Below are 14,677 nucleotides of genomic sequence, written 5' to 3'. Positions count from 1 at the left end.
TTCCTTCCGGCGTCTGAAGGTGGTCTGGGGCCATCGGCAAGGCTTTTGGGGGTGACGGAGGAGGTCTGGGGGCACCTAAAAGGGTCTGGGTAAAGTTCTCGTGGGTCCATCTGAAAGGATCAAGGGTCGTGGAGAGGCAGCTGGGCACCTCCGACGGACCCTTTGGGAGGTCTCTGCAGGCTCCCGTGGGAGCTGGGGGTGTCTCGGGGTGGGTTTTGGTTTGGGTTTGTGCTGCAAACAGCGTTGATAATGACTTAGAGAAAGACACACAAGAGACTCAGTAAGTCTCTTGTATCGTGCTTCTATTCTGGCGCCTGACACAGGTAGGATCATTTCAAAAGAGCTGTGTGTCTTCAGAGAGGTTTGGGCAAACTTTTATACAAAAAGTTATCTGTCTATAATGACAGAGGTCCAGATGCTGCCTATCTATACAAAGCTTATCTATCTAAAAGAGCAGAAGTACACATATCATGCAGGTGTCCTTTATCGTATACAAAAGAGCATCTTGTCCAAGACTAACAGAAGTGAATCACTGACAAATCCTGTTATTCCTTCTCTATCCAAAGGCTGTCTGCCAGCCCCTCTCCCCCTCCCTGCGTTCCAGCATTTCAGCTAACAAGCGGAAAATTCTTATCAACTCTGTGGTTCTGTTAATGAGACTTTTCTGTTCATCAATTCCCCCCTTTCTCACAGCCAACAGTATATTCCTATACTATATTTTCTTAAGTCAAACTTTGGACCCAGGCTTTCTGAGCTATCTTTCCCATGCTGACACTTGTGGAAGTTACTCTCGGATGTAGTCACCCAGTCTGATGCCCCCCAAGTCCAATTCATTGAGGCTTCCCCAAATAAAGGGGTCCTCATTTGGCCTCGAGGAAGTTCAGTGCATATCCAACAGTTAGAGAGATTAGTTTGCAAAGCCAATTCTTGCCTAACGTGTAAGTACATATTGCCTTCCCATCCCTCAATTTCCTTGCTGTGCTGCAAAGATTTTGAGGGGAATTTCTAGGTATTAACTACAGCCAGGGCAATCCTTCAAGTGCCCTAGGAATGCAGTGAAAACCTTTTGGGAATTGTTCCTGCTCTGGTACTCCTCAAGCTATGAGGAGCTCTTCAGGGCAGCTCCAAGGTTAGGTTTGGATTCTCCTGGAGTCTCACACAGAACGAGTCTCACGATTCCAGTGGTCTAATTTCATAGCTGCATTTTCTTCTCTCTGCCTAGGTGACAGGACGACCTCACTAATGAAGAGAGATAGCCTGAGCTCTGCAGGAACCTTGAACCCAAGCAGCCAGTGCCTTCTGTGAGTACAAGCTGTCCTTGTTCAACGTGGAGGTAGTTGAGAGCTGAAGCCAGACCACACCGTAATTCCCTCAGCTTCCTCTTCTGCACATTAAACAGTCCCAGTTCCTTCAGCCACTCCTCCTAAGGCTTGTTATCCAGACCCCTCACCAGCTTTGTGGCCCTTCTCTGGACTCACTCTCTCACAAGGGGTGTCCTGGGGAACACTACTTGTGCCCGGCCGGCCACCGGCTGGGTTTAACTCTGTTCCCCACCGCTCTTGGGGCCCAGCCATCCATCCTGTTCTGCTGTCCAGCAGTCCCTTTGAAAAAAAATCCATCTGAAAAAAGAAGTAGCAGAGAAGGAAAGCTGAAGCTGCAAAGATTGCAGTCCCCTCAGTTCTGGTTGTAGCCAGGTGGGGGTTGGTCTCTTCTCCCAGGCAAGCAGCACCAGAACAAGAGGACACAGTCTCAAGCTGTGCCAGGGGAGGTTTAGGCTGAATGTTAGGAAGTGGTTTACAGCTTGGCCAAAGACTCTTCTGATCCCTGTCTTCTGGTCGTGACCAGCAGCGTGCACGGGTGGCCAAGAAGGCCACTGGCAACCTGGCCAATATCAGGATCAGAGTGGCCAGCAGGAGCAGGGAGGTCATTCTGCCCCTGCACTTGGCACTGGTTAGGGCACACCTTGAGTCCCCTGTCCAGTTCTGGGCCCCTCCGTTTAAGCAAGACGTTGAGTTGCTGGAAGGTGTCCGGAGAAGGGCAACAAAGCTGGGGAGGGGTTTGGAGCACAGGCCTGTGAGGAGAGGCTGAGGGAGCTGGGGTTGCTTAGCCTGGAGAAGAGGAGGCTCAGGGGAGACCTTCTTGCTTTCTACGACTCCCTGAAGGGAGGTTGTAGCCAGGTGGGGGTTGGTCTCTTCTTCCAGGCAAGCAGCACCAGAACAAGAGGACACAGTCTCAAGCTGTGCCAGGGGAGGTTTAGGCTAGAGGTTAGGAAGAGGTTCTGCACAGAGAGAGTGATTGCCCATTGGAATGGGCTGCCCAGGGAGGTGGTGGAGTCACCATCTTTGGAGGTGTTCAGGAGGAGACTGGGTAGGGTGCTTGGTTGCATGGTTTAGTTGATTAGGTGGTGTTGGATGATAGGTTGGACACGATGATCTTGAAGGTCTCTTCCAACCTGGTCCGGTCCATTCCATTCCAATCAACTAAACCACGGCACTGAGTGCCTCATCCAGTCTCTTTCTAAACACTTCCAGTGATGGTGACTCCACCACCTCCCTGGGCAGCACATTCCAAAGGCCAATCTCTCTTTCAACCTGCTCTATTCTATTCTATGAAGACCTTCTTCCTAACATCCAGGTTTAATTGGTGAGAGCAACAGACTTGGTTGCTGCCACCCGCTGCTAAGGGGTCTGAGTGGCCCCCAAATGGGGTTTGGAGGCAGGTAGAGGTTTCTTTTGGCAGGTGAAGGGGTTTTGTGGGCATCTAGAAGGGGTGTGGAGCCCCCTGAAAGGGTCTGGGATAGTGTCAGGGGGTTCTGGGCTGGTCCACCAGCGGGTCTGGGGACATTAGAAGCGTCTGGGGGTACCTAAAACGGAGCTGGGCGTATCAGATGGGGGGTTTGGGTGCCTCCAAAGGGGTTTTGTGGGCATCTAAGTTGGGGAATCTGGGGGGGTCCTGAAGGAGTTGGGGGGTTCTCCTCAAGCTATGAGCAGACACATAGACAGTTGTTAAGGGACTTTCTTTGATCATTCCAGGTCTGGTGTGCTGGGACTGGCAGGATCTTCCTGAGCTGTCCATGTACAGTTTCTGTCGACACTCTTCAGCTCGTACATCCGGTTTGCTGACAGAGGGTGTGGGGTTTGTGGGGCCCGGCAGCGAGACTTTTCCAAAGAGGAGCTCTTCAGGGCAGCTCCAAGGTTAGGTTTGGAGTCTCCTGGAGTCGCACACAGAACGAGTCTCACGATTCCAGTGGTCTAATTTCATAGCTGCATTTTCTTCTCTCTGCCTAGGTGACAGGACGACCTCACTAATGAAGAGAGATAGCCTGAGCTCTGCAGGAACCTTGAACCCAAGCAGCCAGTGCCTTCTGTGAGTACAAGCTGTCCTTGCTCAACGTGGAACTAGTTGAGAGCTGAAGCCAGACCACACCATAATTCCCTCAGCTTCCTCTTCTGCACATTAAACAGTCCCAGTTCCTTCAGCCACTCCTCCTAAGGCTTGTTATCCAGACCCCTCACCAGCTTTGTGGCCCTTCTCTGGACTCACTCTCTCACAAGGGGTGTCCTGGGGAACACCACTTGTGCCCGGCCGGCCACCGGCTGGGTTTAACTCTGTTCCCCACCGCTCTCGGGGCCCAGCCATCCATCCTGTTCCGCTGTCCAGCAGTCCCTTTGAAAAAAAATCCATCTGAAAAAAGAAGTAGCAGAGAAGGAAAGTTGAAGCTGCAAAGATTGCAGTCCCCTCAGTTCTTGTGGTACCCGCTGTGAGATCCTAAGCCACCTGAACTGAGCCGGTCAGGCAGCCAAGCTAGTGCAGCAGTGTCTTCTGGAGAGTTGATAGGAGCCAGTTCTGTGGGGTTTGTTGAAGTGAGTGGCCAGTCGTTCTACATGAACAATTGTCTTAGTGCTAGCAAGTAGGAGGCTCTGAAGTGTGGTACTTTGAATGCTCCATTCATACTTGCCCTTCAGGAGGAGCCAGCTCTTTCATTGAAGGATCTTCCTGAGGTGTCCAAGTACAATTTCCGTTGACACTTTTCAGCTCTTACATCCAGGTTGCTGACAGAGGATGTTGGGTTTGTGGGCCCTGGCAGCGACAGTTTTCCAAAGAGGAGCTCTAAGGCCAGCTGCAAGGTTAGGTTTGGATTCTCCTGGGGTGCCTGTGCTTGAAAGCCCCCCAGAGGCCGTGCAGAGTGGTGCTCGCAGTAGCTCTGTGCAAGTCTGCCATGGGCTCAGGAGGCCAGTATCTAGAGAGAGGGAAGGACAGAGACACTTCTAAGACAGTTTTAAAGAAATAATTATGAGAAGAGGCAAATTAATTCTGGGGACTCATGTGATATGTCTGTTTAAGAGAAAAAAAAATGAAGGAGGTTTCTGACCATAACCAGGCTGACAAAGCACAGTAATGTGGTTTCCTATGGGATTCAACTCCTCCTGCATTGCACAGGACACTTCAACAGCTGTCCTGACAAGCTATAAGTAATGAACTTAATCCACCCTGTGCGAGCAATGGGGCAAAAGATTACAAAATCCATGTATGCAATTGAGACGTGTTACGTTGGGACGCCCAGGATACAGCTCATCAAGCTCTCCTAGTTTTTAGACGCAAGATGGAAGAAGGAAGGGGGAAGACAGAGCAGAAGGTCTATTTAAATATGAAACTCCTAGGCTGAAAGAAAAGAAAAACATTTTAAAGAGCACTCAGTGAGACTCTGTCACCAGCATAGCTAATCACAGAATCACTGAGTGTTAGGGGTTGGAAGGGACCCCAAATAGCATCCGGTCCAACCCCTGTGCCAGTGCAGGATCACCTGGGGCAGGTTTTGAATGTCTCCAGAGACTCCACTAACTCTCTGGGCAGCCTGCTCCAGGGCTCTGGCACACACAGTGAAAAGGTTTTCCCTTCTGTTCCTGTGGAACTTCCTCCTTTTATTCGTCGGACACAGCGAAGCCGCTGGGTCGTGTTGCTGCGGCAAGGTGACCCACCCTGTAGTTGAGGGCCTGGGTCTCTGCCTTCATGGCAGCCTGTTCCCTTGGCACCCTGTCAGCTTAACAGCCTTGTACTCGGGGCCTGTGTGACGAGTTGTGGAGCCCTCCATCCCCCTTCTGTCCCCAGCAGCAGCCCAAGGTCCCTGTAAGCAGGGCTGGGGAGGCTGCTTTAGGCAGCTAACAGGAACCAACCTTGCCTGGCCCTTAGGGGGCTGAGGTCAGTCCCTGGGCTCCTGAAGAGGTGGTGTTGCGCTGCTGCCATGAGGGCCGGCCCGTAGGTGGGGCACGGGCCAGAGCCTGTGGCTCTCTGTGGGGCTTTTTGGGAGTGCTGCTGAGGCCTCACTCTGTCCTGTTGGCATCCTTTGTCAGGGTAGCCAGATCCTAGGCCTGATGTCTATCGTTAGCTCAATCGCAGAATTTCCTCGTCTGCTGTTCCTGTCCGTAAATTTTTGCCAGTGCTTCTGTAATAAAAAGGTTTTTATTTCTCCTGTAACTTGCAAGCTGGTGACCTCCTTAGGAGCACCACTGTGTTGTTCACAAAGTTCTTTGCTGTTGCAAAGCTGGGAGAAGTGTGAGGTTCAGCTGATGAAGTTTCTCTCTTTAGAAGTGTCTGCTCAGCCGTCCTCTTCCTGGATCTCGGAGCTTTGTCTCTCCCTGTTTGCGGTGCCCCGACAAGGACTTGTGCCGACACATCCTCGGGAAGCTGAAACCACCAAAGGGTTTAATGGGTTTGAGACAAAATTCACCCAACTCATTCTGCGGTGGTGTACGGGAAAGAGTCGGTAGGGGAAGCCGCAGGACAGCCTGCAGCAAAGCTCAGGACTTGCTCCCTCGCCTCTGCCTTCTGCACGGCTCCTCGTCGGCCGCCTGTAAGCGAGACGCTTCACCAGCTGGCTTGTTTGAATTCAGCAAAGTTATGGCATGGAAGTTATCTGGTAGGAGTCGTTGCTAAACAGATGTAGTTGAAGCTTTGTATCTTCCGTTCTCTCTACTAGTTATTCTAATCTTGCCCTGTTGGTTTAGCCCATCAGTTTTCATGTTCTCTTCATCTATTAGTAGCAGAAGAAAGGGCCCCTTGATTCCAGTATTTCTTGCTGTAGTTCAGAGGTAGAGTTGGCTTTCCCTCTGACCTTTTATACTTTTACTTTGTGTTAAGTGGAACCCAAAACTGAATAGGATACTTTGTGTAAAGCTTGAGCAGCCCTTAACTTTCGAATTATTATACTGCATGCACTACTGCTTTGCAACATTCACAGGACTGTGGTGGTGTCAGACAGTTCACTTGCATTTAGCTCCTCAGGGGCCAGGCCTTCCTTTGGGCTGATAGTCTTGGCCAAAGCTGCAATGTTCAGTCCTTGCTGTGAAAGGCAGGAGGTGCTGGCTGGGCAGTTTGCTTTATTTTGTGCCTTTTTGGGGGTGAATCAAAGGGAGTGGGGGGATTGTGGGTGGGCTGGTTCTGCCACGTGGGGCAGGGGGCTGCTGCAGCAGAGGAGCAGGTGAGCGAGGGCTGGGGTCCCCCCCTAAAGTGCTGAAAATTCTCCGAGGGCACCACAATATCTTTAAAAGTGTAAGTACTGGGGTGAGGCGAGGCGGAGGCAAACCTCTGGTTTGCAGCTGGAGAGGGAGAGCTTGGAGTGACTGGTGCGTAAGAAAGCTTTGGAAACGACCCCTGTCTGCCCTCTCTGCTTCTAAAAGGCTTTTAGCATTGGAAACTAAAACCCACGTGGGGGCCCGGCTGCTGCCCACGCCCAGGGAGGTGCTCAGTGCTGCCACCCGGTGTGTAACGGCCGGCAGTGCAGCCGTGCCGCGGCGTGTGCCGCCCCGGGGGAGCTCAATGCTGCCACCCGGTGTGTAACGGCCGGCAGTGCAGCCGTACCGCGGCGTGTGCCGCCCCGGGGGAGCTCAATGCTGCCACCCTGTGCGTAATGGCCGGCAGTGGAGCCGTGCAGCGGCGTGTGCCGCCCCGGGGGAGCTCAATGCTGCCACCCTGTGCGTAATGGCCGGCAGTGCAGCCGTGCCGCGGCGTGTGCCGCCCCGTGGGAGCTCAATGCTGCCACCCTGTGTGTAATGGCCGGCAGTGCAGCCGTACCGCGGCGTATAGCGCCCCGTGGGAGCTCAGTGCTCAACCCTGTGTGTAATGGCCGGCAGTGCTGCCGTGCCGCGGCGTGTGCCGCCCCGGGGGAGCTAATTTCTGCAGCCTAACTGCGCTGAATGCTCGAAAATTCTTAGGGGGAGAGCGGAGAGCTTGACTCGAGCGTCGCTATGGATCCGGCGCCTGCGCCGTAGCCCGGATCTGCTTCCCAGTCGCTTCCAGTTCTCTGCCAGTCCTTTGGTGGGAGGAAACTGTTGGGACCGGGAGGGCACCGGGAGGAGGCCATTACTGTGTAGTTTGGTAATACCGACGGCTGCAGCTGGTGCTGAGCTAAACAGAATGATCACAGAAGGCTTTTGTTCTGAAGCCAGAGCTGCCTGCTGGCGGAACGAACGTTTTTCTGACAGCTCTTGGAGGAACATTTCTGTACAGGTGATCCCCAGGGCTCCTCAGCTGCTCAGAACTCAACGTGTTGTCTTGGAGGGGAATAAAACCCATGAAAAGCTGAGAGTGAGGTGACAACGCAGGCACCGCCCCCCCCGGCGTGTCACCGTCCCCCCCGGCGTGGCACCACCCCCCCAGCGTGGCACCGCCCCCTCAGCGTGTCACCGCCCCCCTCCAGCGTGTCACCGCCCCCCTCCAGCGTGGCACCGCCCCCCCAGCGTGTCACCGCCCCCCCAGCGTGTCACCGCCCCCTCAGCGTGTCACCGCCCCCCCAGCGTGGCACCGCCCCCCCAGCGTGTCACCGCCCCCCTCCAGCGTGTCACCGCCCCCCTCCAGCGTGTCACCGCCCCCCCTCCAGCGTGTCACCGCCCCCCCTCCAGCGTGTCACCGCCCCCCTCCAGCGTGTCACCGCCCCCCTCCAGCGTGTCACCGCCCCCCTCCAGCGTGTCACCGCCCCCCTCCAGCGTGTCACCGCCCCCCTCCAGCGTGTCACCGCCCCCCTCCAGCGTGTCACCGCCCCCCTCCAGCGTGTCACCGCCCCCCAGCCTGAACCCCACCCCCCAGCATGGCACCGCCCTCAACAACATGGCGCCAGATGCTTTCAGGGTTGTGGCTCGTAGAGGTTGCAGCTCTTCTGCTGTGTCCCAGGTCAGTGCCAGTCTCTGCTGCTTTGTGGGGTTTCTCTATAGCAGCCGCTGGAGGTGCGCGGGGCTTGGGGGGGTGGCCACCGGCGGGGCAGCTCGGGGCTTTTGGGGGGGGGGGGGGGGCGTGTCCGGGCTTGGCCGGTGGGGCTCTGCGGGGGTGGCGGCTGCTGCCTCAACCGTACCCAGAGGCCCCGTGGGAGCTCAATGCTGCCACCCTGTGTGTAATGGCCGGCAGTGCAGCCGTGCCGCGGCGTGTGCCGCCCCGGGAGAGCTCAATGCTGCCACCCGGTGTGTAATGGCCGGCAGTGCAGCCGTCCCGCGGCGTGTGCCGCCCCGTGGGAGCTCAATGCTGCCACCCGGTGTGTAATGGCCGGCAGTGCAGCCGTGCCGCGGCGTGTGCCGCCCCGGGGGAGCTAATTTCTGCAGCCCAACTGCGCTGAATGCTCGAAAATTCTTAGGGGAAGAGCGGAGGGCGGAGAGCTTGACTCGAGCGCCGCTATGGATCCGGCGCCTGCGCCCTAGCCCGGCTCTGCTGGCGCCACAGGGGCAGCGTCCCGGTGGTCCCTATGGATACGGCGCCTGCGCCGCAGCGGGTCCCGTCCCGGTGTCGCTGCCGGCCCGGGACTCCCAGGTGTGTTCCTTCCGGCGTCTGAAGGTGGTCTGGGGCCATCGGCAGGGCTTTTGGGGGTGACGGAGGAGGTCTTGGGGACACCTAAAAGGGTCTGGGGATACGTAAAGTTCTGGTGGGGCCATCTGAAAGGGTCAAGGGTCGTGGAGAGGCAGCTGGGCACCTCCGACGGTCCCTTGGGGAGGTCTCTGCAGGCTCCCGTGGGAGCTGGGGGTGTCTCGGGGTGGGTTTGGGTATGGGTTTGTGCTGCAAACAGCGTTGATAATGACTTAGAGAAAGACACACAAGAGACTCAGTAAGTCTCTTGTATCGTGCTTCTATTCTGGCGCCTGACACAGGTAGGATCATTTCAAAAGAGCTGTGTGTCTTCAGAGAGGTTTGGGCAAACTTTTATACAAAAAGTTATCTGTCTATAATGACAGAGGTCCAGATGCTGCCTATCTATACAAAGCTTATCTATCTAAAAGAGCAGAAGTACACATATCATGCAGGTGTCCTTTATCGTATACAAAGGAGCATCTTGTCCAAGACTAACAGAAGTGAATCACTGACAAATCCTGTTATTCCTTCTCTATCCAAAGGCTGTCTGCCAACCCCTCTCCCCCTCCCTGCGTTCCAGCATTTCAGCTAACAAGCGGAAAATTCTTATCAACTCTGTGGTTCTGTTAATGAGACTTTTCTGTTCGTCAATTCCCCCCTTTCTCACAGCCAACAGTATATTCCTATACTATATTTTCTTAAGTCAAACTTTGGACCCAGGCTTTCTGAGCTATCTTTCCCATGCTGACACTTGTGGAAGTTACTCTCGGATGTAGTCACCCAGTCTGATGGCCCCCAAGTCCAATTCATTGAGGCTTCCCCAAATAAAGGGGTCCTCATTTGGCCTCGAGGAAGTTCAGTGCATATCCAACAGTTAGAGAGATTAGTTTGCAAAGCCAATTCTTGCCTAACGTGTAAGTACATATTGCCTTCCCATCCCTCAATTTCCTTGCTGTGCTGCAAAGATTTTGAGGGGAATTTCTAGGTATTAACTACAGCCAGGGCAATCCTTCAAGTGCCCTAGGAATGCAGTGAAAACCTTTTGGGAATTGTTCCTGCTCTGTTACTCCTCAAGCTATGAGGAGCTCTTCAGGGCAGCTCCAAGGTTAGGTTTGGATTCTCCTGGAGTCGCACACAGAACGAGTCTCACGATTCCAGTGGTCTAATTTCATAGCTGCATTTTCTTCTCTCTGCCTAGGTGACAGGACGACCTCACTAATGAAGAGAGATAGCCTGAGCTCTGCAGGAACCTTGAACCCAAGCAGCCAGTGCCTTCTGTGAGTACAAGCTGTCCTTGTTCAACGTGGAACTAGTTGAGAGCTGAAGCCAGACCATACCTTAATTCCCTCAGCTTCCTCTTCTGCAGATTAAACAGTCCCAGTTCCTTCAGCCACTCCTCGTAAGACTTGTTATCCAGACCCCTCACCAGCTTTGTGGCCCTTCTCTGGACTCACTCTCTCACAAGGGGTGTCCTGGGGAACACTACTTGTGCCCGGCCGGCCACCGGCTGGGTTTAACTCTGTTCCCCACCGCTCTTGGGGCCCAGCCATCCATCCTGTTCTGCTGTCCAGCAGTCCCTTTGAAAAAAAATCCATCTGAAAAAAGAAGTAGCAGAGAAGGAAAGCTGAAGCTGCAAAGATTGCAATCCCCTCAGTTCTGGTTGTAGCCAGGTGGGGGTTGGTCTCTTCTCCCAGGCAAGCAGCACCAGAGCAAGAGGGCACAGTCTCAAGCTGTGCCAGGGGAGGTTTAGGCTGAATGTTAGGAAGAGGTTTACAGCTTGGCCAAAGACTCTTCTGATCCCTGTCTTCTGGTCGTGACCAGCAGCGTGCACGGGTGGCCAAGAAGGCCACTGGCAACCTGGCCAATATCAGGATCAGAGTGGCCAGCAGGAGCAGGGAGGTCATTCTGCCCCTGCACTTGGCACTGGTTAGGGCACACCTTGAGTCCCGTGTCCAGTTCTGGGCCCCTCCGTTTAAGCAAGACGTTGAGTTGCTGGAAGGTGTCCGGAGAAGGGCAACAAAGCTGGGGCGGGGTTTGGAGCACAGGCCTGTGAGGAGAGGCTGAGGGAGCTGGGGTTGCTTAGCCTGGAGAAGAGGAGGCTCAGGGGAGACCTTCTTGCTTTCTACGACTCCCTGAAGGGAGGTTGTAGCCAGGTGGGGGTTGGTCTCTTCTTCCAGGCAAGCAGCACCAGAACAAGAGGACACAGTCTCAAGCTGTGCCAGGGGAGGTTTAGGCTAGAGGTTAGGAAGAGGTTCTGCACAGAGAGAGTGATTGCCCATTGGAATGGGCTGCCCAGGGAGGTGGTGGAGTCACCATCTTTGGAGGTGTTCAGGAGGAGACTGGGTAGGGTGCTTGGTTGCATGGTTTAGTTGATTAGGTGGTGTTGGATGATAGGTTGGACACGATGATCTTGAAGGTCTCTTCCAACCTGGTCCGGTCCATTCCATTCCAATCAACTAAACCACGGCACTGAGTGCCTCATCCAGTCTCTTTCTAAACACTTCCAGTGATGGCGACTCCACCACCTCCCTGGGCAGCACATTCCAAAGGCCAATCTCTCTTTCAACCTGCTCTATTCTATTCTATGAAGACCTTCTTCCTAACATCCAGGTTTAATTGGTGAGAGCAACAGACTTGGTTGCTGCCACCCGCTGCTAAGGGGTCTGAGTGGCCCCCAAATGGGGTTTGGAGGCAGGTAGAGGTTTCTTTTGGCAGGTGAAGGGGTTTTGTGGGCATCTAGAAGGGGTGTGGAGCCCCCTGAAAGGGTCTGGGATAGTGTCAGGGGGTTCTGGGCTGGTCTACCAGCGGGTCTGGGGACATTAGAAGCGTCTGGGGGTGCCTAAAACGGAGCTGGGCGTATCAGATGGGGGCTTTGGGTGCCTCCAAAGGGGTTTTGTGGGCATCTAAGTTGGGGAATCTGGGGGGGTCCTGAAGGAGTTGGGGGGTTCTCCTCAAGCTATGAGCAGACACACAGACAGTTGTTAAGGGACTTTCTTTGATCATTCCAGGTCTGGTGTGCTGGGACTGGCAGGATCTTCCTGAGCTGTCCACGTACAGTTTCTGTCGACACTCTTCAGCTCGTACATCCGGTTTGCTGACAGAGGGTGTGGGGTTTGTGGGGCCCGGCAGCGAGAGTTTTCCAAAGAGGAGCTCTTCAGGGCAGCTCCAAGGTTAGGTTTGGATTCTCCTGGAGTCGCACACAGAACGAGTCTCACGATTCCAGTGGTCTAATTTCATAGCTGCATTTTCTTCTCTCTGCCTAGGTGACAGGACGACCTCACTAATGAAGAGAGATAGCCTGAGCTCTGCAGGAACCTTGAACCCAAGCAGCCAGTGCCTTCTGTGAGTACAAGCTGTCCTCGCTCAACGTGGAACCAGTTGAGAGCTGAAGCCAGACCACACCGTAATTCCCTCAGCTTCCTCTTCTGCACATTAAACAGTCCCAGTTCCTTCAGCCACTCCTCCTAAGGCTTGTTATCCAGACCCCTCACCAGCTTTGTGGCCCTTCTCTGGACTCACTCTCTCACAAGGGGTGTCCTGGGGAACAGCACTTGTGCCCGGCCGGCCACCGGCTGGGTTTAACTCTGTTCCCCACCGCTCTCGGGGCCCAGCCATCCATCCTGTTCTGCTGTCCAGCAGTCCCTTTGAAAAAAAATCCATCTGAAAAAAGAAGTAGCAGAGAAGGAAAGTTGAAGCTGCAAAGATTGCAGTCCCCTCAGTTCTTGTGGTACCCGCTGTGAGATCCTAAGCCACCTGAACTGAGCCGGTCAGGCAGCCAAGCTAGTGCAGCAGTGTCTTCTGGAGAGTTGATAGGAGCCAGTTCTGTGGGGTTTGTTGAAGTGAGTGGCCAGTCGTTCTACATGAACAATTGTCTTAGTGCTAGCAAGCAGGAGGCTCTGAAGTGTGGTACTTTGAGAGCTCCATTCATACTTGCCCTTCAGGAGGAGCCAGCTCTTTCATTGAAGGATCTTCCTGAGGTGTCCAAGTACAATTTCCGTTGACACTTTTCAGCTCTTACATCCAGGTTGCTGACAGAGGATGTTGGGTTTGTGGGCCCTGGCAGCGACAGTTTTCCAAAGAGGAGCTCTAAGGCCAGCTGCAAGGTTAGGTTTGGATTCTCCTGGGGTGCCTGTGCTTGAAAGCCCCCCAGAGGCCGTGCAGAGTGGTGCTCGCAGTAGCTCTGTGCAAGTCTGCCATGGGCTCAGGAGGCCAGTATCTAGAGAGAGGGAAGGACAGAGACACTTCTAAGACAGTTTTAAAGAAATAATTATGAGAAGAGGCAAATTAATTCTGGGGACTCATGTGATATATCTGTTTAAGAGAAAAAAAAATGAAGGAGGTTTCTGACCATAACCAGGCTGACAAAGCACAGTAATGTGGTTTCCTATGGGATTCAACTCCTCCTGCATTGCACAGGACACTTCAACAGCTGTCCTGACAAGCTCTAAGTAATGAACTTAATCCACCCTGTGCAAGCAATGGGGCAAAAGATTACAAAATCCATGTATGCAATTGAGATGTGTTACGTTGGGACGCCCAGGATACAGCTCATCAAGCTCTCCTAGTTTTTAGACGCAAGATGGAAGAAGGAAGGGGGAAGACAGAGCAGAAGGTCTATTTAAATATGAAACTCCTAGGCTGAAAGAAAAGAAAAACATTTTAAAGAGCACTCAGTGAGACTCTGTCACCAGCATAGCTAATCACAGAATCACTGAGTGTTAGGGGTTGGAAGGGACCCCAAAATAGCATCCGGTCCAACCCCTGTGCCAGTGCAGGATCACCTGGGGCAGGTTTTGAATGTCTCCAGAGACTCCACTAACTCTCTGGGCAGCCTGCTCCAGGGCTCTGGCACACACAGTGAAAAGGTTTTCCCTTCTGTTCCTGTGGAACTTCCTCCTTTTATTCGTCGGACACAGCGAAGCCGCTGGGTCGTGTTGCTGCGGCAAGGTGACCCACCCTGTAGTTCAGGGCCTGGGTCTCTGCCTTCATGGCAGCCTGTTCCCTTGGCACCCTGTCAGCTTAACAGCCCTGTACTCGGGGCCTGTGTGACGAGTTGTGGAGCCCTCCATCCCCTTTCTGTCCCCAGCAGCAGCCCAAGGTCCCTGTAAGCAGGGCTGGGGAGGCTGCTTTAGGCAGCTAACAGGAACCAACCTTGCCTGGCCCTTAGGGGGCTGAGGTCAGTCCCTGGGCTCCTGAAGAGGTGGTGTTGCGCTGCTGCCATGAGGGCCGGCCCGTAGGTGGGGCACGGGCCAGAGCCTGTGGCTCTCTGTGGGGCTTTTTGGGAGTGCTGCTGAGGCCTCACTCTGTCCTGTTGGCATCCTTTGTCAGGGTAGCCAGATCCTAGGCCTGATGTCTATCGTTAGCTCAATCGCAGAATTTCCTCGTTTGCTGTTCCTGTCCATAAATTTTTGCCAGTGCTTCTGTAATAAAAAGGTTTTTATTTCTCCTGTAACTTGCAAGCTGGTGACTTCCTTAGGAGCACCACTGTGTTGTTCACAAAGTTCTTTGCTGTTGCAAAGCTGGGAGAAGTGTGAGGTTCAGCTGATGAAGTTTCTCTCTTTAGGGGTGTCTGCTCAGCCGTCCTCTTCCTGGATCTCGGAGCTTTGTCTCTCCCTGTTTGCGGTGCCCCGACAAGGACTTGTGCCGACACATCCTCGGGAAGCTGAAACCACCAAAGGGTTTAATGGGTTTGAGACAAAATTCACCCAACTCATTCTGCGGTGGTGTACGGGAAAGAGTCGGTAGGGGAAGCCGCAGGACAGCCTGCAGCAAAGCTCAGGACTTGCTCCCTCGCCTCTGCCTTCTGCACGTCTCCTCGTCGGCCGCCTGTAAGCGAGACGCTTCACCA

General features: G+C 54.0%; 1 long non-coding RNA gene across 1 annotated transcript; it reads left to right on the top strand.

Annotated features, from left to right (window-relative positions):
* The first annotated feature begins 8,085 nt into the window (after positions 1–8,085).
* LOC137451455 (uncharacterized) lies at positions 8,086–11,995 on the top strand. The gene is made up of 3 exons (XR_010989836.1): positions 8,086–8,166; positions 10,028–10,106; positions 11,838–11,995. It is a non-coding gene; the product is annotated as an uncharacterized lncRNA (long non-coding RNA).
* The last annotated feature ends 2,682 nt before the right edge of the window (positions 11,996–14,677 follow it).

The sequence above is a fragment of the Melanerpes formicivorus genome, unplaced genomic scaffold (assembly GCF_026170545.1).
Source record: "Melanerpes formicivorus ecotype bairdi unplaced genomic scaffold, bMelFor1.0.p_v2 SCAF_45, whole genome shotgun sequence".
NCBI lineage: Eukaryota > Metazoa > Chordata > Aves > Piciformes > Picidae > Melanerpes > Melanerpes formicivorus.
Note: the sequence above shows the minus strand (reverse complement) of the source record. Positions and strands in the feature narration are given on the sequence as shown.